The 26,778-nt window shown below is 38.3% G+C and overlaps 1 protein-coding gene and 1 long non-coding RNA gene across 2 annotated transcripts in view; both read left to right on the forward strand.

Annotated features, from left to right (window-relative positions):
• The window catches only part of LOC127952444 (gastrula zinc finger protein XlCGF8.2DB-like), a 229,698-nt gene that overhangs the window by 61,935 nt on the left and 140,985 nt on the right, over window positions 1-26,778 (forward strand). The window lies entirely within an intron of this gene.
• On the forward strand, window positions 2,152-4,168 carry LOC127952464 (uncharacterized). Its single transcript, XR_008152964.1, has 3 exons — window positions 2,152-2,764; window positions 3,689-3,723; window positions 4,145-4,168. It is a non-coding gene; the product is annotated as an uncharacterized LOC127952464 (long non-coding RNA).

Here is a 26,778-nt window from a genome sequence, read left to right on the forward strand (position 1 = left end):
TGGATGAAATGCAATATAAGTTCAATGCATTCTGTCAGACATTGTTTTTGAGGGGGAGATGTTTAGTGTTGAGACAGTCAGTCTGTGTCTGTATTCATTATATAATTTAATTAAACAATATTTGTTTTTTTTCTGTGACCATTTTGTCCTACTTTGTAAAAATAACACAGTTGAGAGAAATAATGTAGCAATGTGGCTTTCTGGAAAGTGGGATCACTACAGGCGGATGGCAGGAGGGTAACTTAGGCCGGTGACACACTGGATGCGTTGCGTCTCTACTGCGTGCCAGAAACGTGGTGGCTGCTTCGCGTTTTCTGTGTCTTTACACACCAGAAGCGTGCCTGCACGCGGCGCTTGGCGCGCTGCTGCTGCTGTAGGTGACATAGAGGGAGGCCGCCAAAAAAACAGGCTCTTGTCTTCATGACAACGATATCAAATTTATTTTTTTATTTTTTTACACACCTACTGATAAGACACCGTCAACAGTATTGACGGCAAAATAGAGTATGTTTGACAGGTGCAATATTTGAAAATCGATCATTATTAATTTATTTTTAAAATTACATTTATATCTGAATTTATGTCAACCTATAGACTTTCAAATATCAAAATGTCATGAATTTAATATGTATTTGTGTACAAAATGACATATAAACATATTTTCCTAGTATATTTTGCCTGGAAACGCTTCCAACATGCACGCGTGTCGCGTGAAAAATAGGCGTCGGTTCTATTTCTAGCATGCACGGGTTTTCCGCACGTCTCACGCAGGCAGTCTGCAAGATCTTACCTGTTAACGTGGGAGCCGAATTAAAAACAGACACGCCACGCAGCTGGGGCGCTTGCGCCACGCATCCAGTGTGTTGCTGGCCTAACGTCTCACGTCAAAAGAAAATCACCAGTCATTGGATGTGTCAATCATACATCAATTTAAATAAACATTAACATACAGTAATAATCATGAAATATTTTGATTGGGACTCGAGTGGACTCGGGCATAAGTCCGATTCCTAATATGTTCGAGTCCGAGTCAATACCGAGTCAAAATGCACACGAGTCCATGACAAGACCGAGACCATTAAAATACGGTCTCGAGACCGAGTCCGAGTCTCGAGTACTCAACACTGGTCTGTTGTGCTCTCAGTGCTCTGCTATACGGGAGCGCGCGCTCTTCCGGCAGAAGTGCCTCAGGACCCATATAAGGAAATTCCGCTCCATCTAACGTCACACAGAGCCATACTCGAAAAAAACTTTCCGAAACTTGTGACAAACCGGAAACTCCTTAAAACGTACAACTTAATTTTTGAAACTTTGTCCATGTTTAGCATGGGAATCCAACTCTTTAACAGTGTAAAAAACTCAGTATGCATGAAATAGCATTTCACCCCCCCCCCCCCTTAACGAAAATAAACGAAAAACGAAAACTAGGTGGGAAAAAAAACATTGTCGTTAATTGAAATAAAAATAAAAATAAAAATGACAACTAACTAAAACTTTAATGTGTGTGTGTTTTTTGTTGTTGTTAAAACTAGCTAAAATAAAATAAAATTATAGATTAAATGTCCTTAGTTTTCGTCTTCGTCAATGTCTTTCATAGAGCAAATAACGTTCACCTGCATTTCCTTTCCCTGCGTCTCTCACGAGTGCGCGCACGCAAACACAGCCCCTCCCCTCTCGTCCGTGCACGCCGCGTCTCCATGAGAACGAAACGAGTGTTTGACGATGAAAGCAAGTTGGTGAAAGGTTGGTTTCTCGTGAACACTTTTAAGGCGGGCATACACTGTGCGATTTCTGTGCAATTTCAGCAAAGTACCAACTCACACTGTACGGGTAGATCGCATGCGATGTAAAGCCAAAGCTCACGATTTTTGTGCGCTTACTGTACGGTCCGATTGCCGAGTTGCGATTTCCGAATCAACACGTCCCAGCCGGCACATGACCGACCTTCAACGTTGAAATATGGTTGAAATAAGGTCAGTTGTGGTTTCAACGTTGAAACAACGTTGATTCAACGTTTAAAGCTGAATGGTTGAAAAAAATCCAGCACATGACCAACTTTCAATGTTGAAATATGGTTGAAATAAGGTCAGTTGTGGTTTCAACGTTGAAACAACATTGATTCAACGTTTAAAGATGAACTGTTGAAAAACTTCCAGCACATGACCAACTTTCAACATTGAAATATGGCTGAAATAAGGTCAGTTGTTTAAATGAAACAACGTTAAAAATGTTTAATGCTAAATGGTAGAAAAAGGTTAACAAGCTTTTAAATTATTTATATTAAATTATTTAAATTAATTAATTATTTTAATAGCATTTTAAAATATTTTAGTCATGATACCTATTCTAAAATCTAAAGGTATATGTTAAATATTATCATCATTAACAACAATAAAACTATATACATTTCGCTGCTTTATCACACTGAAACAACTCCCATTGGTAGTTGTATTTTATTACTTCTATCATGATTGGTTAATCTGGCTGTCATTCAGGAAACTGGACAATGAATCGGTTCGCGCCTTTCTACATTTAAAAATATGACCGTTATTGTCGTCTTTCTGTGAGTGAGGCGGCTAACTGTGAGCTGCTGCTCGTTATAACTGACTGCTCTATCGGTCCCGAATTATTTCATATTTGCCTGTACATTTTTTATTTATTTTGAGCGAATTTGAGTCGTGACATGTCAATGGAGAACAAAAACTGTGAACACAAGAAGGGTCAGGTGTTCTGCGAGGTCCTGAAAACATCCTGGCAAAATGAGGTAAGAAAATCGCTAACGTTATCTTTATTATCTTTTGAAAATAGTAAAGTATTACCAGAGTTTACAAATGGGTAGTTTAAAGGACATGTAACCTGCAGATAAATAAATACCCGTGTGTCTATTTTTGCATTGCTTTATCACAGCTGATCAAGTTAGGTGCTCACCTAATGTGTTGCTGGTAAGAGAGATTTAGAGATGGTTTAGATATTTTCCCATATTTTCCTGATATGTATCCCATGCATTAGGTGTGTTATATATGTTTGTTTTCTTATAATAGTTTCAAAGTGTTTTCTGAAACATAAGTGCAAATGTCGGTATTTAAATAATATAATTTTAATGAATTAATGAAAATGAATAAATAAATAAAAGGATTGTTTAAAGCCATGGTTCTCAAAGTGTCAGGCCCCCTCTAGTTGTTATGCAGGTGAATCACTAAATTAAACTAATTACGTTAATGTTAATACATTTTAACTTAATCTTTGAGTAAGTTTTTTTTTTTGCACATTTAAGTATGTTACAGTTAAAGTACAGTACAGTTTTGTAACTTGTTACATAATTACATTTAAAATTACATTTTAATTTAAACTTTTTTATTTTATTTACCTGTGTATGTAAGCACAGTTGTAGTGTTAATGTTCAAACTGTATTTACCATTGTAAAGTGTCTGACAACAATAAATATTCTTATTAGAATAAAACTGCCTCATTTTTTAACTGTAGACCTGTAGCTGAATAGTTTGGTCAACTACGCTGCTGAAATGTAATGTTGGTCATTATGGTGCAACTTAATATTTAATAACAAATATTTTCTGAAGTGGTACTTGGTATAAAAAGTTTGAGAACCAGTGGTTTAAAGAAATGGTATAATATGAAATCCTGCTTTTTAAGAACTTTTCAGTAAACCATTTCTTCTTTCCCCTTGTAGAGTCATCGAGGATCCAGCTTGTTCTTGAAACATTGGTAAGAAATTGTTCATCTGCTACATTGCACTGTCACTTCTGCTAGAGATGCTTTGACCTTTTGTGATAGGTTTTGATTGTACTTCGTTTAATAAAAATGTACTTAATTTGATTTGACTTGTTTTTCTACACTGTATTACTAGTGTTTTGATTAAAACAGTGTAACTGGGGGCTCTGAAAACACTGCTTGTGAATAATTTGTTAATATTGTAAATTTTCATCTGAATACATTAAATAAGTGTTTAATGAATAGTGTTGTCCACTTTGTTTCCAACCTCACTGTTACTAAACTGTAAAGTGAAAATATTGTGTGATTTATTTTGCATTCAGTATTCAGTTAAATATATTTCACAATATCAAAGTTATTGTCAAACATTGTGAACATACCTAAACTCACTGGTTAAATCTTATGTTCCCTCCAGAAGTTTGCCCTCTGCAAGTGAACGATTCCTTGTGGTGCCATCCCAAAGAAGTTCACAATCACTCTCACTGTCCTTTTCCTGGACTGTGCCCAGCTGGTGCAATCACCTCCCAATCTCAATCCGAACTGCTGAGTCTTTACTCATTTTCAAGAAACATTTTAAGACTCATCTTTTTCACTGGAACTTAACCAACTAATGCTAGCACTTTTCCTTCTTTTCTTGTCTTTCATATTAAAAAAAAAAAAAAAAAAAAAAAACCTGGCTATGCGTTCTGTACTAGACTAACTGAGACTTGTCATGGCACTTCTATACTGTTGTTGTTCGCTTGTACACCTGACTGCTTCTGTTCTTCTCATTTGTAAGTCGTTTTGGATAAAAGCGTCTGTTAAATGATTAAATGTAAATGTTTATACAGGACGGTACAGAAAGTGCACAAGTGGGAGAGAGTGGAGGGGACGGCGTCAGAAAGGACCTAGCGCTGGGACACTTTCAAGGATCACCCGAAGCACAACCACACTGTATACACTAAGGCTGCTGGTTCTAACATTTTAGAGTGCCCTGCGGTAGAAATCTCATTCTGCATTCCCCACGGTAAAGAAGACACAGTCCGGGGGGGTTCCCATTAGAAATCAACTGGTTGAAGGTTCCCTGCTCATACTGTGCAACACATTTTCACGGCACAAATGTGCACAACTTGAAATGAGACACATTACTAAAACATGTTTTTGACAGAAACTATAGATTTCCACCAAAATAAAAGATCCACTGGTTTCAGTCATAAAGGTACAAGGGTTTGTCTTGTAAGTGCTGAAAAAAATATGCATTTTTGTGCTGAATTATTTTACAAAAACCTTTAAATATTATTGTATTTGGATTGTTCTACTACATGTTTTTAGCATTACCTCCATGCATACTCTGCATAATAAAGTGTGGGATTATTTTCATCTGTTTTATACAGTATGTTTCCAAAATTTAACTGCTGTTTGACAATTTTGAGCATGTGGTAGTTTATTGAAGTTGTTTGTAAAGCCATTGCTGCCAGTCATTAGATTTTTAGCCTTGCATGTACATTGTTGATCTAAATGCCAACTAGGATCTAGGTGTATTTATACACGGTGCAAGGTACGACGGGGAAACAACGTCGTGTTATCAACGCTGATTAACTTTTCAAAATCAACACCTCATTCAGCTTTCATCCCAGGGCTGCAGCACGACCCTAATTCACACATCATGCAGGTAAGACGGTGAAACAGCGTCGCGATTTCAACGGTGAATCCACGTCGTGATTTCAACGTTGATCCAATTAGCAAAATCGAAAGGTTATTCAACGTTGATTCAACGTCGGGATTTCAACAGTGAATCAGCGTTGTGATTTCAACCGTACATCAACGTCACGATTTCAACGGTGAATCAACGTCGTGATTTCAACGTTGATCCAATTTGCAAAATCGAAAGGTTTTTCAACGTTGATTCAACCATGGTACCTGACGTTGTTTCAACGTTGAATCAACGTTGAAATGCCGGCTGGGGTAGGATCCCTCAGAACCCGGATGTTTGTGGCTGTTTCAGAATAAACATGCTTTCCCGGGATAAACGCACTGCTTTGGTGATATGCGCAAAGCGCAATTATGTGTGCTGAAACGTAAAAAAAAAAAAAAAAGGCGTCGGCGTATCTAGACGCGCAGGTGGTTGGGAAGACGTGGCCAATATGTTCAATCCATTTTGCAACGCGAACTGGAGGTAAGCAGGCGTTTTTTCCCTTCTTTGCCTTCCATCACTTCAGTCCACACTACACGCTGTGTCAGGTGTCACCAAGGTTTTTTTATGGTTTCACGCACGCGCAGTGAGGGAACCGCGGAAAATCGGTTCGTAGCCCTGCTTCAATAGTGCGATACCTCACGTGAGGCGACCAAAATTTCTGACATGTCTGACATGACATGACAAATGACGCACGAAAATGCTGAAATTCGGCCCGACCCGAAAAAGAGTCGCACGAGTCAGAATTCGGCTCAAAATCGGATGAAAATCGCACAGTGTATGCCCGGCCTTACACAATCACACATTAAAAAGTGGTATAAAAATACTTTAAATTCTGAATATAATTTTTTCAGTGTGCTAATTTTTTCAGAGTGCTAATGCAATTGCTACTTCAGAAAGTGAACTAGATGGAAGTTGGGGGTAAAATGCACTTGTGTTGTTGATGTCAAAACACAATATAAGCTGTGATTCAAATATTAAACAATGTTGTGTCATTGTCATTATATCAGCTGCAGTTCTGGCGCCTCCGTCATATACTGTTCAACACCACATCATTCACAGCAGTGTTAATCAGCCGTAGAGCTAACGTTCTCTCATTATTCTCATGTTTTTAAATGTTTTCATTTAAGGGCTGTCTAACCCCAGCTGCTCCTGATGAGTTGGATGGGGCCTTGCATCGCTCACACCGCCGTCGGTGTATGAATGAATGAGTGAATAGGTGAATGTAAAGCGCTCTGGATGGCCATGGGTCTGTTGAAAGCGCTGTATAAATGCAGTCCATTTACCATATATTATGTGTAGTTGTATGTGTATCTTTGTCATTCTTTAATCTTTGTTATTAACAAATGAGAACTCTTTTTTTTATCTTAACCCTCTTTGGACTAAATATCCTTTTTTAAACCTTGAAATACTGTCTTTATAATAGGGAAATTAGTTTGGCTTTAATGCTCAGACAATAATAACCGTGAATCATGGTGTTTCTAAAAGAAACCGTGATATGATATTTTTTCCATATTACCCACTGTGGCGAGTGGGGCGGGGCCGAGAGGCGTGGGAACGAGGAGTGAGGCCAGGTGTAGTGATTGGAGATGAGCTGCACCTGCGCCCCACCGCCAGTATCGAGTCCCACGTAGGAGATGGAAGGATATAAAACTGGAGCGACGACCGTGAAGGACGAGAGAGGCCCAGGCCTGGGACATTATTTTATGTTTGCTTTTTATTTGGTGTGCACCAGTCGTCCGCGAGGGGCTGGTGCGCTGTTTTGTATTTTTTTTTTAATTCTTAAATTGTTTTGATTGTGCGCCGGTTCCCGCCTCCTTCTTCCCGATGATTACGAAGGTTATATCGTTACAGTGGTGCCGAAGCCCGGGAGAAGGAGGGACGCGCTGCTGAAGATCCCTCGCCGCTGTGGTGAATCTGTGGTGCCCTCGAGCAGGCAAAGTATGTGCCGCCATGGACGCTCGAGGCGGTGGGCTGGAGCGAGTTGCCGGGGACGGGCGAGGTCGCTGCCGGCTGCCCACGATATGGAGGGGCGGCTGCCGTCCGTGAGGGAGCGGAGGAGCCGTCGCCGTACATTGGGCGGCGGAGGAGTGTCGTGCCATAAGCCGAGGGCCGTCCAGTGCCACCGCCAGGCACCGCGGAGGAGATCACCCAGCTGGTGGAGGGCTGAGCAGCAGTGCGTCTGGGAACCGGAATTATTATTTTTCTCTTTCCCCTCTCTCATCCATGTCGCTCCTCCTTCCATCTCCTTTTCTCTCGCCTCGTCTGTCCTACCCCCAGGTTCCCGCAGGTCCCCGTGAGCGGCCCTCTTTTTTCGCCCCACCGCCAGTATCGAGTCCCACGTAGGAGATGGAAGGATATAAAACTGGAGCGACGACCGTGAAGGACAAGAGAGGACCAGGCCTGGGACATTATTTTATGTTTGCTTTTTATTTGGTGCGCACCAGTCGTCCGCGAGGGGCTGGTGCGCTGTTTTGTATTTATTTTTTGAATTATTAAAGTGTTTGATTAAAGAGGGGTCATTCGCACCATCTGTAACTAAAAAGGTAAAAAGTTTTCTAGTTGATAATGCCAGCATTTTTTATCTTTTTTTTTTTTCTCAGGCTGCTAGAATATCCAAACTTACAATATATTAAAATAAAGAACAAAGCCCCTGATGGAGAAGTGTTGTCAAAAAACAGAAAATCGTATCATGGCGGAGAATGTGTTAAATTGTGAGTGAGTCGTGAGTAAAAGTGAGTCGTGCAGCGAAATTTTCTCCTCTGTGCGCTTCATCCATCTGCTTTGTTTCTAACACAACGCTATTCATTTTACAGTCCGCATTGATAAAATGAGCAGTAACTGTCATGTATGCCTCCTTTCTAAGCGAAGATCACAAATCAGATGCGAGACCTAAAGCCTCGGAGGATTGGAGTAACGGTCTTGTCGTTGTTTTTTTGTTTTTTGTTTTTTATGCAGCCAGACGAAAGATTTTGATTCCTTGGACATTTTGTCGACTAAATCCAAAACAAGTAGTGTTCTAACTGAATGAATACAGCAAAACTACCTATATTCCTTACTGAGCGCGAAGCAGCAGTGCAGCCAGCCACAGGTACCGTTCCTGAGTGTTCACGTGGTGCGCTAAACTCTACTCGACTAAACGACTAAAGTTGACAGCCCTACATGAAAGTTAGGTGAAAATCCCCATAAGAAATTATAGTATAATAAAACATTGTGACAGGATTTGGTCTGAGAAGAGTTTTTCTTGATTCAAGCCTTCGGTTTACCCGCGCTCATAACATTAGCACAGAATCGGTTCAGAATCAATCACCAAAAGAATCAGTTTGGTTCAGATGCTCTGTGTGTCATTCTGCTTCACACTGAATCACACTTGCGCAATATCCAGGCGGGAAGGAAGTTGGCCGCGTGCCACCATCTTTTTTGTAAAAATAGGCTAACGATTGCGTCATAACCACTCGACTCTCTTTCGCACAGTAGAGAATTTACCGTACAGACAGGAGGAGAAGCTCGCAGGCAATCGGGGAGACGTCAAGAGAGAAGCCCATAGATATAGTGTCCATAAAAGCAACGGGACAAAATATTTCAACAACGTTTTTGGGGAATTGGAAATAATTCGTTATGTGTCAAGTCTATACATATGAAGTAGCTTTTATCCACGAACTTTAATAATTTATCTACTTCATTAAATAATGAAGTATGGGTAACGGCCGGTATATTGATGGAGAATGGAGAAATTATCAGGAAATTATACAGGCAGTGTAAGAAAAATCTCAATGTCAATCGCAGTTAACGTTCCTTTATTTATTTACAGATCTATGCTTGAAGATAAATGTGATCCCTTTCATCCTGGTCGGAAGCCATCTACAAAATGTCATAGCTTACATAATGTGAAATAAAGAAAAACGTTTTTTGTTCAAGTGTTTTTGACCATGATTTATTAGCCAAAACTGCATGATTTAACACCCAGCTCACAATTATTTGAATATTAGCCTATGGGCAAATGTTTTACGTGAAATCATGTAGAACAATAAGCAATTATAAGAGACTATATGTCATGGTTGGTAACCTGTGATGTCGGGTTGTTTACACTTTGTGGTGGATTCTGTGTTCTGCGTCTGCACTGATTAGTTGTGGGCGTCTCCGTTAATTGTATCAGCAACCCTTATGAAAAATAACCATGCTTTTATTATAGTAAAACTGTAGTAGCCCATGGTTTTTTGGCGTGTTGACTACCATTTGTATAACCACAGATTTACTACAAATACCATGGTTAAACTATGGTTAATTTAGCAAAACCATGGTTAATTTGTGGTTACCATGGTTTAACTACAGTAACCATGGTTTTTTGGTTTTATTTGTAGTAAAACCATGGTTAATTTTTATAAGGGAACAGCTGCCACTCATTACCCATCTCCTATATAATGGCTTGTCTCAAGTCTTTTGTTTGTGAGATCGTTGTTTCATGTCGTTGTGTTTACCCCCGTCTGGCTTCTGTGTAGTTTGCGTTGGATGTCTGTGTTTCCCCAGAACCTCATCCACTCTCCGCACGATCACTCAGCCACGGACACTTACCTTCGGCTCTGTTCCCCGCAGTTCCCGTGCCACTCTCTCCTGCTGTCTCACGCCGGCATCACCCGGACTCCTCACCTGCACTCCATTACCGTCTGGACTCTCACCGCCTTAATCATCCCTTTGGAGTGTTCCCGTATCATCGTCTTTGTGTGTCTTTGTAACTTTATCTCATCATCTCATTAAATACGTTAACTCGCTATTCTTTCCAGACTGTCCTTCACCAACCGTCACACTATAAATGAACAGCCTATATTGAATCGATACAAAAAAATCTCGAGAGGATATTGTATACTGACAGTATGGTTCCTGGGATTATATATGTCTGTTTTGGATGGGTTACTATTCGGTTTGATGTAGATAGAAGGAAACAAACATTTTCTTTAATGTGTGCGTTTATGCATGAATGTCTGCATGTGCTATTTGAAACACTTTTAATCATTTTGGATGATTGTACGTTCTTTTGTTATCTGTTATATATATATATATATATATATATATATATATATATATATATATATATATATATATTATGTGTGTGTGTATTCAAAATAAGCTACCTAAACTAACTAAAATGACTAAGTACTGCAGAAAGGCAAACGATTACAATCCAAAAGTAGGCTATAATTTCAGAGTCGATAATAATAATAAAAGTCGATTTTAGCCACTTCTTTTGTCAGGCCTATAATGTTTTAATGTAAGAGGTCATACTGTAATTATATATAGCGTAATATGATATGATATAATTATTATAATATTATTATATTATGTTATTATATTATTTTATGTTATTACTATACAATACGATTTGATTTCCAAAATCACACACACACAGATAAATGTGAGTTTATTCTGATTTTTTGTTATAGACTATGTCAGCTCCAGTTTGTATCCAGCCTCTCATGGAAACTTCAGATGCCCCAACACCTGTGAAAAGACGACTCGACACCGGCGATATGTTATGCAATAAATTAATAAATTTTTGAAATGCATTTTCTGTAAAGCTGCTTTGAAACAATATGTATTGTGAAAAGCGCTATACAAATAAATTTGAAATGAACATCTTTACTGTAAACCGTACTACTAGGTTAAGTGTATACTACTTTCATGTAATTTACTGTTTATAATACACTACGTCTATACCACACTTTTATTGCACTTCTGGTTAGACACTAACTGCATTGAATTGTCTCTGTACTTGTACTCTACACATTGACAATAAAGATAAATCTAATATAATCTAAAGGTGTCTTGACATCTCCCTTATCAATATTCACTGCGAAGGCTACTGACTGAATATGTATCATTACGAAGTTTTAAACCATAATAAAACCACATGACATTTCTGTCAAAGTATGTCTACTTGAAGTGTCTACTGTGTGTTTTGATAATAAATATTGAATCCTTTCGTTAATAAATATTTATTGAAACAAAAACTATTTAAAAAAGTAATTAAAAAAAAAAAAAAAAATTATCCTGATGCCCTCTCTAGCTACATTCGTCGAGGGGAAGAAAAGTGAGAGGCCATGGGGTGGATGGCTAGGGTGATACATGAATGGCACGGAGGGGAGAAAGAAGGGTGGGGGGAGAAAGAGCAGTGTCTATTGAACAATGCTATGTCTACAAATGTGAACATGTATTTAAGTAAAGACAAAAGGCACATACACAACCCCACAACAATTTAACAATCTTCAACTGTTTCAAGTTAAAAACATGCTGAGAGGTTTAATCCAGCATCACCCCTACTGGATTAAGACTCTCAAGCCTTCAGCTAAATAATTAAAAAAAAATATCATTACCCCTAGGTGATAAATGAACTTCGTCCCTTAGAAACAGCTGAGGCTTGTTAAATACAATTTAAGGGTGATGCACAATACTCTCCTGCATTCCCAAGACAAAGGTAGCCATTACACTGTTCACCCATTTACGGGACTTGTCAATTTTCCCCGGAAGACCCGATCTCCACCGACGTCTCTGGGTGATGTCAGACAGCACAATGGTCATCTGAGAGAGACGCCGATAGAGATGTTGCAGATCCTGCTTCATCGCTGCTACTAGGGCGATGCTCTTCCTGCATCCCAAGTCGTTCCCGCCGCAGTGAATCAGCAGGACATCCGGGGCTGCTCTTCCTCTGAGGGACCGGTAGAAGAAAGGAAGGAGTCCGTGCCATCGAAGTCCACCCCAGCCAAACCAGTAAACCTTGGCCGCGATGGTCTCTCTGGCCCTCTCTTCCCCAAAACGAATGTAACTACTCCCGATTATCCAAATCATTGGACCTGTTAAAAGCATACAGCAATCACAATCAAAACACTGTTTTGTCAGTATGAGTAAAACGATTTTAACACAAGTAACTTGTCTCTGGCCATTGATTTATTTATGTCCGAACAAAACAGAAAAAGTCTATGCAAATATACAATAAAACACAAATTATTTGCTCTTATCTGTTAATTGAAATCATGATAACAATAAAGGTATTACACAAGGTTAATTTATTATTTTATTCTCTCTAACAGTGTTGTTTTGCATATTTTATACTATATTCTAAATGATACTATATTAATATGGCTTACCTTTGTTGGTAGCGTAGTTAGCCATGGTTTTCGTTTTTTTTTCTTTCTTCTTTTTCTGGTGTTAGCAGAAGAAAAGTTTTTATTTTTACCTATGAGGAAAGGAAAATGAAAAGGGCAACCATTAGTTATAGATGTTATTGGTGACATTTGTTATTGTCCATTTATTATCTATATGTTGTTTAACAGGCCAAAGCAGACGGGTTTGTCCAAGCGATTTACTGAATAACTTTTTTACTGAATGACTGATTCATCCATTTCTTTTGCGATGTAGATGTGTAGATAACAGTTAACACCATTTTATGGTTATATTCGGCGCCCATTAACGTTATACAACATCATGTGCATCAAAAATTAAATTATATTTAAAATATTCGTTTTTAATATTGACCACTGACGGCTCATCGAGATTCATCAGCATGTTTGAGGTAAGAAAAGTTATAGTACTTCGTATAGTATAGTACTTAGTATAGTTTAGTAAGGTTATTGTTTGATGGACCATATTTTAGTAGAATTTTGCAGTGCTACTTTATATTATCAACTGAAGTCTACTTCTAAAAGTATTTTAACACTGTAACACACACACTCCCAACACTCACAGACCTCTTATTTTGACTATTGTAGAGTGACGCTAAATTATATAACTGAGTAAAAAATGTAAAAGACATTTTTGGAAACAGTCCCGTGGCTGGCTACCCAGCATCCACATTTTGGCTAGCATACTATCGTTAGCATTACACCACAAAAACAATGAAATAATATATTGCAAATGGCCTGTAACTATGTCTTACCTTTGCAGTAAAAAGAAAGCCAGCTCGGGATCTGTTTTTATACCCAGCGCTGACCGGAGCTCCCGCCAAGAATCAAATGCAGCTCCGATGTTGACTCTTGACTTTGACCGCCGGTCGCTCTCTCTTTTTTGCCACACTAGATACGTTTTTTTTTTTTTTTTTATGAGGAGTGCCCGTGGGTGTCTGAATTGTGCTGCCGGAGGCTGGTCGCTTCTTTCCATCCACAGAGTCCATCTGAAAACACTATTGCCGCTGCTTACTATAATGGCTGGCGTGCCATAAGGTTGTAAGCCCAAGTAGACGAGAATGCGCATGACGTCACATTATGTGAATTTTCGCGCCAATTCGGGCCCGACTCCTCCACACACAATTGAGCCTACAGGCTGATAGAGGCAACCGTGGTGGACAGTCAAGGTGTCATTCTTTTTTTTACATCATGGTTGGCTCATACATGTACAAATGAAAAGTCTATCTTAAAGATTTTTTTAAGTAAAAACCTCCACATAGCCCTTTAATAGTATGCATTAACTTAATATGGCATACTGGCGTAACATTTTAAAATACTATACAAAATAATTAATCAGAATACTTACTCCTGCTCACTCACGCCAAAGAACTCCCCGCTCAAGCTTGCCGTCTCTGCAAGATTAACGATGGCAGTTTGCACGCACAGCTACTAGAACATTTACATCTGTCAGACAGGTTGCTGACGTCATCTAGCTTAGTTGGAGTCTGCGCGTCAAATTTATAAAGACATCAAATTTAAAGATGGCTGCAATTTTTTTTGGATTTTTTTTTTTTTAACTAACAGTTACGATCACGAAAAAGGGTCACGATCGTGTTTTGGAACCGCAGGCAGTGAGTAAAACTGCTTCAAATATCTCTGTGTTGTTAACTTAGCTATCAGCGCGTAAGCACATCAAGTAAACAACATGCGATGGGTTCATCAAACTGCACTTTCCACATGTACAGCTTAAAAAAAAAAAAAAAAGACGACATTTCACCCCCCCTTTAATAAACGTATTGATCTTTATTGTTCATGTTAATTAATTAATGAACTAACATTAACTAATGGACCATTATTCTAAAGTGTTACCATTATATTTTTCTATCACTGAACCCAGCATGTGCAAAACACTGTATTTAAATAAAAACATTTTTTGGCCCATTTATTAGTCTTTTTAAATAGTGAGGACCAGCACGATGCCAAAATAATTCATATGAGTGAGAACACTTCACCCTTACAAATAATTCAAATCTGTACACACACACACACACACACAAACACTCTCTTCTGTACTCTTCTCTCTCTCTGCCCCTCTTCTTCGGAGGGGGAAAGAGGGGGAAAAAGGGGGTCTTGTCATGTGCCTCAGCGACATAGTCTGATTGGACTGCTGCCAATTTCAAGGGTACTGACCCACTGACCCCCTCTCATTTGATCACTCTGCAACAACTGCGTCAACCGGTTATCTAAGGTGAGTAACTTTCTACTGTTATAACTTCAAAGCTAAAAAATCAATTATTTCAATTAAATGAATGTGATTATATATATATATATATACAGAGGTGGGTAGTAACGAGTTACATTTACTTCGTTACATTTACTTGAGTAATTTTTTGGGGTAACTAATACTTTTCGGAGTATATTTAAAAATGGGTACTTTATACTCTTACTTGAGTAAATATTTTGGGAAAAATCTGTACTTTTACTTAGTTACTGTGGGCGACGCCCCTCTCGTTACTTTATCTTAATGCAATAAATGTTATAAATGCTTCAGTTTATTCCAAACGCGCCGTCTACTTTTCTCTGGGAAATGAGCGATGCCCATTCGCGAATGATTCATTCTATTGAGTCAATTCTGTTCAAAGGCTTGATCAAACCAATTGGCAAATGAGTGAATTGGTTCATGAATCAGTTTGAATGAGTCGTTCAGTTCCCTGCCGCACGCGCTGAGCTCTGAAGCAGTTCACTCAGAGTTGTAACGTTTAAGAATATCAGCAGCGTTGAAAACGGGGCTATGGAACTGCACTGAATTGAAAGTAAATCTGCAAAGGCTATTATTTGCTTGCGATGGAGATCCTTATTACATGAACCCGTGTGCTGTCTACTGTTTAACATGTAATAACTTGGGCTACATTTGATTACAGGACACGATACCACTGTGACATTAGTTGGTTGTACGTGTGTGGCTTATAACAGAGGGGAGTCGAGTTGAATGCAGCTTCCAAAAGACAAAAAATAGCAGATTAAAGTTTTATTAATTTTAATACAATCACACCGGTGCGAGTACGTTCAGCAAGTCATATCATCAGCTGCTAAATTCAGATCTGTGATCGCTTGCTGGCGCTGAGCCAGAGACAGACGCGTTTTTACAGCGCTGCGCATTATAACCAATCACACAAGATTCTGCTGAGCTTATGAATGCGTCACTCGCTCACTGACTGAATACCTCTTTCTGCCGAATTCTCTCGTCAGAAACAACAAAGTGCAGATGTGTGTACGAATCTATAATTAAGATATTGATTTCACAGTGTTAACAGTTAAAGTGATTTTAATGGGAGTTTCTGAGAGTGACTGAACTCTAGACTGTCAGTGAAAATTATATTTTATAATGTAAATGTTATTTGCTCTTTCTGAACAATGAAAGATTAGTAGCAATATTTATATCACATTAACTTTCAATGTTAAATTCACATTTAATATAAAGTCAGTCGTATTAAAAATATGTTATGGCATGACACCTATATCTGTTACTTAAGTAAACAGGGTTTTATAAATACATATATTGGAGTAAAGGCTGATGAAATATATACATTTACACACACACACACACACACACACACACACACACACACACATACATACATTTTATCTATATATCTAAATAAAAATAGGCTCAGTATATATGACCCAAAGTAACTAGTAACTAACTACTTGAGTAGATTTTTTATGCGATACTCTTTTACTCTTACTCAAGTAATTATTAAAGACTAGTACTTTTACTTTTACTTGAGTAAAGTTTTTGGGTACTCTACCCACCTCTGCATATATATTATGTGAAGAAAGTAAAAAAAAAAGAAAAAGAGAGAAATCCTGTCAGATATGAAGTAAAAAAAATAAAAAAGAGTCCTGTCAGAGACTACCCTCTTTCGACTCTGACAGACAAAAATAATTTTATGAGGTAAATCTAAAGTAAATAAAACAATTACATGAGTAAAAAAACATGTCAGATATGAAGTAAAAAAAGAGGAGTCCTGTCAGAGACTGCCCTCTTTCCACTCTCTGACAGAAAAAAATAATTTTATGAGGTAAGTAGTCACTGCACAATAATTATTTTTGATGATCTTCATTAAATAAATCAATTACATGAGTAAAAAAAAACATTTATGTGAAGAATAAAGTAAAAAAAGAGAAATCCTGTCAGATATGAAGTAAAAAAAAAGAAAGAGTTGCCCTGTCAGAGACTGCCCTCGTTCCACTCTCTGACAGAAAAAAATAATTTTATGAGGTAAATCTTCACTGCACAAGAAATATTGTTGATGATCTTAAGTAAATAAATAAATTACCTGTATTTTCCGGACTATAAGTCGCACTTTTTTTCATAGTTTGGCTGGTCCTGCGACTTATAGTCAGGTGCGACTTATTTATCAAAATTAATTTGTAATGAACCAAGAGAAAACATTACCGTCTCCAGCCGCGAGAGGGCGCTTTATGCTGCTCAGTGCTCCTGTAGTCTACCCCTGAAGACATAGAGCGCCCTCTCGCGGCTGGAGACGGTAAAGTTTTCTCGTAGTTCTTGGGTCTAAATAAATTTGACTTATATATATGTTTTTCTCGTCATGACGTATTTTTGGACTGATGCAACTTATACTTAGGTGCAACTTATAGTCCGAAAATTTATTTATAAAATACAGAAATATTTTGAAATATTATTACAATTTATAAAATGGCAATTTACACTACCTATCAAAAATTGTATTTTTTACACCACTTGTTTGTTTTTAACTGTAATCAAAGAATCCTGACAAAAGTATCACAGCTTCCAAAAAGTTTAAAGTACAGTATATTAAAACAGAAAACCATTACTTAAAACTGTAATAATATTTCATAATATCTATTTTTTTCTGTATTTGACAAAATAAAATTCAGCCTTGATGAGCAGAAGAGATTCTTTCAAAACATAAGAAAAATCTGTTTTTATATATTTTAGTTTTCACAAGTACCTTTTTCTGTTTTCTTTTCCACAGAATGGCAGCTTCAACTTCTCCCTCTGCATTTTTAGGTGCAAGTGTCTGGACACCCATATTAACCGCCGCGCACTGACCTACTGTACAAAAGGGAAAAAAATAGAGGTAGATAAGGTTAAAACAGAGATGGTTTGTGCCCTGACTGATGGGAAAAGTGTCTACTTAAATAAAAAAGATGGGCTTACCCCCAAATTTGAGGATGGGTGAGTTACAAATTGCAAAATTACACCCTGTCCAGTGCATATGGGCAGATGTATTTATTTGTTGGTCCTGGAACGATGAAGATCAAGACCGTGGCGCAGGACATCACCGAAGAGGCACAGATCGCGGCAAAAGACGCCCCGTGTCCACCTTCACCCAACACGACCGGTGAAGAGGGCGACATATTTTCAAGAGAGAGTAGCTCAGACCCCGAGAGCAGATCCAGGAAGTGAGTGAATTTGCCATCTATTTTCTTTTGATCTAAACATGTTTGCAGTGTTTAATTCATTATTTTAAGAATTTTACCTTAAGTAACTTAAAAGTTTAACAGTATTACCTCTCTATCATCCTTTTCCAGCTCCAAGTTACCTAGAATAGAGAGTGAACTGACTTTAAGAAATCAAACTTAAAACTAAAAAAAACAAAGGAATCAAACAGAAAACCTATGATTTGTACCATAAAAAGCACTATACAAATAAACTTGAATTTAATTTAAGTTTTGAAAATAACAAGGTTCAGAAGATAAATGCTAAATTCTGAAAGTCTAAAATATAAAGACACATTACATATTTTCCATTTAACACAGTAAAGTTAATATTAAAGTTAGATCCAGAATAAAGCATTAATATGTGCTTTGTAAGAACCAATAAACTGTCAATATGCTAGTAATATACATGCTAATAAACAGTTAGTTAATAATGAATGTGTTCCCCAATCAAGGATGAATGAACCTAAATTGGGTGAATCTAATAAAAGAAACATTCAGGAACAGGACGGTGAAATGCTCCACTCAGTTGAATTTCAATCTTCTAGCTGTGTGGGGTGAGGATGACAAACTCACGTTCCCGTCCTGGATCTTGACCTGAAGTGTGGTGAAAAGGTTTTTGAGGTATCGTTGTGGAGGGATGAGGCACTGTGGGACCTGTGTGATGGAGAGGATGTGGTCATCACCCATCTTTGTCCCTGCATCCTCAACGACAGCCGGGAAAAGTTCAGTCCTCCACATACACCTCTGTGAAGGTACGTAATGAACAACTAATCCATCTACTGTGTCCTTAAAACATACATTTTAAAGCTGTAACAGTAAAATTATCCCATGAAGTAATAAACAATAAATTAATCAAGCTATATTTACTTTGTTTGATCTTTAACAATAATTAATTGAAGTAATTTCTTTGCAAAGTAGCCTGCTTATATAATTTAATAAAAATGCACAAAATAAATTTGATATAATCATGATGCATTATTATATCGAACAGAATCGTATCTTTGGCTTGACATGTTAATCAAACTGAAACATGAAATAATATTCAAAATTAGAATTAGTTTCCCAAACTGTCGTATGTTGACAGAAGTATTACAAAAGTACCTAGATATTCGCTTCAAGACAAAATTTCAAAAGTCCAGATATAGCACACTCTAACACTAACATTTAATGTGGAGGATATTAACTGTGACAAGATGACTGAGTGGGCAGTTTAAAGAAGATAAAGCAGGTTAGAGACTCTAGAAGAAGTATATTCATAAGTGTGCTTTAAAGAAAATCTACCTAATTTATCTATACATTGACTCACTGTGTCTTGTATCTGTATTACACACTTTAAATGATAACAGGGTGCGCATAACTAATATGTGCAATTGCGACAAAGTGGTAAGTCTCAAACTTTGGCAGCTCTTTTACGACACACTCTAAAGTATGTACTCTTAAGTGTACGTACATTTTGGGCATAGTATAAGCAATTGAATTGGGATGCAGTGTAACACTTGAAACTTCCAGCATACATATATATTTTACTGTGACTGATCTTCATAAATTTTTCTCAACTGTGCATATACATCATCGGTTTGTTCCATTATCATTTTCACAACATATTTTAATATTTTACACACTTTGCATCAAACATATTTTTAAATGAAAAGAAAAAACGCGCTGTAAAATGATACAATTTAAACATAGCTAATTTAAAGATTTGTTTGTTCGTAAGCTCTCTCTTAGCGTTGTTTGAGCTCAAGACGCAACTGTACAGCAGTCTTTAGAAATCAGCGCAGCGAAGTACCAGTCAAACTATGGTATGTTGACAATGTTGTGGCTCAACAATGATTCTATGTTATTTTTTAAGACTCACAATAAATTATGTTCACAATGGATACAGGCCTAATTATGAAGTTGACTTTATGTGGTGGTAGTTAGCCTAGACTTTTTCATAATGTAATTAAAGCGAATTGACAATCAATTTTTTGATAATTAAAATCTGGCAAACAATTTGTCTCTAAATGGCTAAGATCTATAAATTGCATGGTGGTGTCCAGTAAGCGACCAACTATGGCAGCGATCCAACGTTTCCTTGTATTGAAGACGGAGCCAGACGCGGAGCCGTTTAGTCCATGTCAGTTTTTTTATTCGGCAAAACTTAAGCCCTTTCGACATTTTTTAAAAATTTGCCATTATGGAGCTGCTGGACCTTCTCAGACCTGCGCTTGCCAGCCTAACGCGGCGGAATTTTGCTTTAAGCCCTGAAGCCAGGCGCTACTTTTTTTTTGCTACAGAGAGCTTAATCAAGGTTGTAGGAGAGGGCTACAGTCTATGCAAGGCCTCGGTGTGGAGGTGCGTCCACACTGTCACCAAAGCCCTTCTGCGCCATGCCGGGGATTACATCCTGGTGGATGGCACACTCATCCCAATCACCAATCCATCAGTGATTGATCAGGCGTACATATCGCAAAAGGGAGACGTGGCCATAAACATGCAGGTTATTGTGGACCATATAGGGGTGTGATCTCCGACCTGGTGGCAATGTCCAGCAAAACTTCAAGTTCCTCTGACGAAAGGCTTGGTGCCCTTTTCTACGTTGCTTCCCCACCATATTCTGTATCTAACTCTCTCTCTCTGTTCATTGTAGATAGGTTGCTTTTTATTGAAAACATTAACCAATGGCAATCAATACCGCATTAAACAGAAGTAACTGCAGCTGCTTGTCAATCAATTCTGATTGTAAAGTACCTTACCATTAATATAAAAGTGTATTACATAATTTTTAGGATGATGGATGATTAGCGAGGGATACCCGGTTCGTCTAACCGCCACAACATATCGTGTGTACATATTACTGACCATTTGATAATTTACTTTATAGTCTATATTTTACTGATAACTTAAACTATGTTAAAATAAATGTTACTGTAATAATTTGAGGAATGTTTCATTTGCATGGAGCGTGTTGTCTTTCTTAACGCTGTATTGCACCCTCTCGTGAAGTGGAAAATCAGCATGAGCAATCGATGCCAACTAATTCAGCACCCTCACTTTGGACAGCGCTCTTGTAACGTCGGACGTAAGAGGCAGCGTGCTAAGAAGCTTCCCAAGGGACACTTCGGGGAACACACTAAGGAACATAAATAACTTTGGTAAGATATATCTTTCGAGGTCTTCTTAGCACGCTAAGAGTGAGCGTTATCGGGAAACCGTGCCCAGATCTGTCACAAAACATAATACATTTAATAAAAAATACACAGAAATACAAAACACCAATATTTTAATCAATACAAACCTACCATAATTGCATTGTTAATTGAACAGTTACAATTATAAATTATGTATTCAATAACATTAATAAACCATATGCATTCAGAAATCTGAGGCTCTGGTTTTCTTATGATCTTATAAATAGCAGTCAGAACAGAATCAGTTCTCTGAAGATGTACAGTATTACACATTTGAGATCCCTGTGGAGAAAAGAAAGCAATCTCCACAATTTATTGTGATGAATTTCCACACAGAGATACGCAATGATGATCTATCTATCTGTCTATCTAGCTGTCTATCTATCTATCTATGCTAATCACTTGCTTTTTTGAACATCTTAAACCTCTTAAACTTTTCAAACTTTTTAAAACTCATCCTAGAAACATGCTAGCGACATGCTAGTCACTTGCTAATCATGCTGGTCACTTCTTAACCATGCTAGCAACATGCTAGTCACTTACTAATAAAACTAGAAACATGCTAGCAACATGTTAATCATGCTAGAAACATGCTAGCAACACGTTAGTAACTTTCTAATCATGATAACGACATGCTAACCATACTAGAAACAATTTAACAACATGATAGTAACTTGTTAATCATGCTAACGTCATGTTAGTAACATGTTAATCATGCTAGAAATGTGCTTGCAACATGCTAATAACTTGATAATTACGCTATTGATTTGTTAAAAAATGGTAATCATGCTAGAAACATGCTAGTATCTTGCTAATCATGCTAACAACATGCTAGTAACTTTGCTAATCATGCTAATGACATGCTAGTCACTTACTAGTAGTGCTAGAAATATGCTAATCACTTGCTTTTTAAACTTCTTAAACTTTTCCAACTACTCAAACTTTTCAAACTTTTCAAACTTTCTGGTCCGGCTTTCTCAAGCCAACTTAAAGTTTGTCTTGACTAATTTTTTATCTTGAAAAATGGCCGCCATCTTGAAATTTCAAGAGGCTAGACGGCAAAATGTCTGCTCTTCAGATAAAAAAAAAAAGGGAGAACCTTAAACAAAAATATAAAGTAAGTTTTTGTTATTATTATTGTAGTTCACCCTAAAATTAGAATTCTGTCATGATTGAATCATGCTCATGTTTGGCCTTGTAATGTGATCATTAAACAAATCACATGTTTTACAATGTAATTGACTGTCTTTATATTCTGTTTTCAAATATTTGTAGGATCTGTAATGTCCACAGACTGGGGTGAGCACTGAGGATGGGGGGGGGGGGGGGGGGGGGGGTTACAGCAGCATCCTGGAAATGGTATTCTGCCATGGATGAGGCAATAGGAGGCAGATCCTCCATCACACCACCCAGCCTTATTGCCTCATCTGGCTCGGATGTTGCTGTTACCTCTCCATCCTCAGTGAGGTCAGAAAGAGAACGAGTAGGGAGGAAAAGGAAAGATTTTGAGGAGCTGATCCGAGAGATGGAGGAGAGGGAACAGGGTATCCGCAGGGTCTTGAAAAGTATTAAAAGGTGATAAATCAATTTTGGGAAAATTAAGACCCTTAAAAACTATTAAAAAGTCTTATCACGGCTTTATAAAGTCTTAAATTTTGAAAGTATCTTTTCTGAATTAGCTGTCCAACAGTTTGAGTTCTAAAAACATTGTAAAGTGTGAATTTAGTCATTTTTATTAAAAAAACGAACAGGTACATAAACTAGGCTATTGTGGGTGCGTTTGTAAATTGCCTATGAGAGCACAAGAGCGGGCAGGCGGGCGGAAGTTCAAAACCACAAAGTACGCTCTGGCGTTCCCAGTGCGTATTACATTACAACGTACCGAAATGTTTTAGGTTGGTGAACGCATGAACAGAATAGGGAAGTGCAAATTTGCAGCGTCCTGGCTGGAAATGCCGGACTTTAAAGAGTGGCTGCAGCCAGTCGAGGGGAATGTCAGGGAGGCATATTGTACATTATGCAAGAAAAAAATAAGTATTGTGTCAATGGGCATTAACTCGTTAAAGTCCCACATGTGTTGTGCTAGCCACAAAGCTGCTGCTAGCCGCAGAGAGCGGCAGCTCTCCATCGCTAGCTTCTGTGGTAATCACGTTGCACCACCACAACCTAGTGCCAACGTCGTTACACCACCAGCAGTCGCACCTGAAGCTACAGCTACGACCTGGGCTATCTCTGGACACGGAAAAGCTGTCGACCTGTTGCATCACATCAAAGTAAGTTAACTTACTAGCATTTCAATTTTAATTTTTGATACTTAAGCCTATGGACAATCGTGTGGCTAAAGTGTAGATTAATAGATGAGACTGGGATGTGGCAAGTGACTAAAAACAGGTTAATGGGGTTGGGGAGGAGGAGCCATGGCTGATAAAGAGGTTGGTTGTCAGTCAGAAAATATAAATAAGCATGTATAAATGTGACACACACAGTGGTGTGATAAAGGTTACTGTTGTGTAGATCTAAGATTTGTGTGTGTTTGCGTGCTTGCATGGACGTGTGTGTGTGTGCATGCGTACATACATGTATTTGATTATGCGTGTGTGTGGTTGCTGTGGGTTCTTTGACTAGCAAATTGTCTGAAGTTGGTTCAAAGTGAAGAGTGAAGTTGGTTGACCAGACTAGCAGTTCAGTTTAGCTTGAAAGGCTTGGAAGTAATTGGAGCACATTACCTGGATGTACATTGAAGAACATTCACTCATGTTTGTTAGTACCACTTGTCTGTTTCACTTACAAAAACATATTGGTGTGCTAATATTGCTAATATTGTATTGTATTTTTTGCTCCAGGAATTTGCACACCCAAAACATTGTTTCTTATAACCATTTTACATATAATATGAGTCAAAATCAGGCTAATACCTTTCTGAAAGCCAGTGTATTCAAAAATGAACACAAAATGAATATTGCCATTAATATACTTGTGTTTATTCTCAGGAATGTGTTGCAAAACTGAATATGAGGCAGCATCTCTCCATCAGTATGGACGGCCCAAATGTCAACTTGAAGCTTGCAGACCTCCTCCAGACTGAGCATGCTGAGCTGTATGGTGCTCATCTGGTTAATGTTGGAAGCTGTGGGCTTCACACCCTCCACAATGCACTGAAGGCAGGCTTTACCATGTGGCAGATGGACAAGCTCCTTCGAGCACTCCACTACCTCTTTCATAATGTTCCAGCTAGGAGGGAAGATTTTACTGCCTTGACTGGGTCCTACACCTTTGCGCTACCATTCTGTGGCCACAGGTGGGTTGAGAGTTGTTTGCCATACACATCGCAAACGGATTTGGCCCAAAATGTTTTTATTTTGCAACAATAAAGTGAAATGAAATTGGAGTGAGCAGACATTGTTCATTTTTGCATAGGTGGATTGAAAATGTCCCTGTGGCAGAGAGGGCAGTTCAAGTGTGGCCAATGGTCATGATGTACGTAGATGCTGTTAAGCAGAAGAAGCTTCCAAACCCCAGTACTGCCTCTTACGACACCATTGAGGCAGCACAAGCGGATCCCCTCATGATTGCCAAGCTCCAGTTCTTCCTGGCAATATCCAGGACCTTTAGCCTCTTCCTGACCAACTATCAAACTGATGAGCCAGTTCTGCCCTTCTTTGCCAAAGATTTGAGTGAGCTGCTGAAGGTAATCATTACGATAGGGCTATCTACCCGTGGATGTGAGGTGGTCCACAACTCTGTAAAATCAATGCAATGTGTGCAGTTTTACATAGATTGTTACATAAAACTCACTTGAGATAAAACCTGGATGCCAACAAACACATACACACACCAATTACTTCCTTTCATTTTATTTGTTCCTCTTGTTCACAATAATACAATATAAAATTAATACATAAATTCATAACATATTTTAAACCAACATTTTTCATGATTAGAGGCAGTAAGAAGAATGATCTGTTTAATGGTAGGCTACTAGGATGGTTCTGTCACTGATGACTTTTATCCTTTTAAGAGTCTCCTGCGGCGGTTTGTAAAGCAAGAGTTCCTGCAAGATTGAACCAAAATTGACGTTGCTGATGAAGTGAATAGGGTATCCTACAAAAATGTTGACATAGGACTGGGTGCTGAATCTGCCATCAAGGTAATTTTGATATTGACTATTTTCTTTTCTGGGATGGATTTTTGTTCTCTGTACAATGCAACTAGTAAAATGTTTAAATTTTATTCTGCTGTTTGTATTATTATTATTATTATTATTATTATTGCCGGCATGGAGAAACTTATTTTTAGATGATTAAGTTTACCTTCTTCATCATTTACATTCTGTAGTCTATGTTGCTTATTTGTCAGGCACTTCAGAGCACGCCAGGAAGCAGGGGAGTTGAGCTTTTAGTTCTCACCTTCAGGAAAGAGTGCATGCAGGGCCTGGTTAAGATTGTTCAGAAAGTGCAGGTGAAAAGTCCCCTGAAAATTCCAGTGGTCAGGGCCATTGGATGTCTGGACCCCAGAAGCATGCACAGTGATGCAGAAGGGTCCCTCACAAAGATTAAGACTGTAGTACAAACAATGCTGCAGGACAAGAAGTTGGCAGGAGGCGTCTCTGCTGGTAGGAAAAACTTAGGGAGAGAAGAAGTTACTGTTACTGTTACTGTTAGTGTGAAAGTGTCTAAGATTTTTTTCAACACAGAAGATATCTACAGTACACTGCTAACCTTTTTATGTGTACAGACGCTGTGCTGTGTATTTGTCCAATGAAAGATTAATAAAATGATTTGAATTATATTTTACCTATTTTTATTTTTTCTTATTCCAGGTGATGTAATCATACAACAGTTCCAGAGCTTTCTCTCTCTTGAGGCGAGAGATGAGAGATTCTCCTCCTTCCAGCCACTGAAGGAGCGACTTGATGTCTTTCTGCATTCAGCCCTCAGCAAGTCTTATTCAGAGCTATATAAGTTTTCTCAGAGCCTTCTACTTCTGTCCCATGGACAAGCCACGGTGGAAAGAGGGTTTTCCATCAACAAGGAGGTTTAAACATGCAACATCCTTGAAAAGTCGATGGAAGCTTTGAAGCTGATATGTGACAAGATCAGTGTCTGTGGGGGTGTTTTGAAGGTACCTCTCACAAAGGAGCTCATGGCTTCAGTAGCCTGTGCAAGGTCAAGGTACAGGAGTTACCTGGAAGATGAACGGAAGAAGAAACAGAGTTCCACACAGGACCTCAAAAGAAAAGCAGTGCAAGAGGAGATAGAAGACCTGAAATGGAAACGAACGGTTCTGACAGAGGTGTGCGACTCCCTCCAAACAGATGCTGATAAGTTAGCCGAGCAGGCAGAGGGGAAATCTGGGACATTAATGGCACAACTGATCACGAAGTCCAACATCCTCAGAAGACGTAGTAAAGAAAAAGAGAACGAATTGGTCCAAACTGAGAAGCTGCTGGGAACAAAATCAGAAGAACTGAGGCACATGTCAGCATGATTTTTGTTGAGGGTGGAGCAAAGTTTTGTTTTGTTTTTTTAATAAACTTTGCTTTGATTTACTATCCCAGCCT

The sequence above is a fragment of the Carassius gibelio genome, chromosome B3, assembly GCF_023724105.1.
Source record: "Carassius gibelio isolate Cgi1373 ecotype wild population from Czech Republic chromosome B3, carGib1.2-hapl.c, whole genome shotgun sequence".
NCBI lineage: Eukaryota > Metazoa > Chordata > Actinopteri > Cypriniformes > Cyprinidae > Carassius > Carassius gibelio.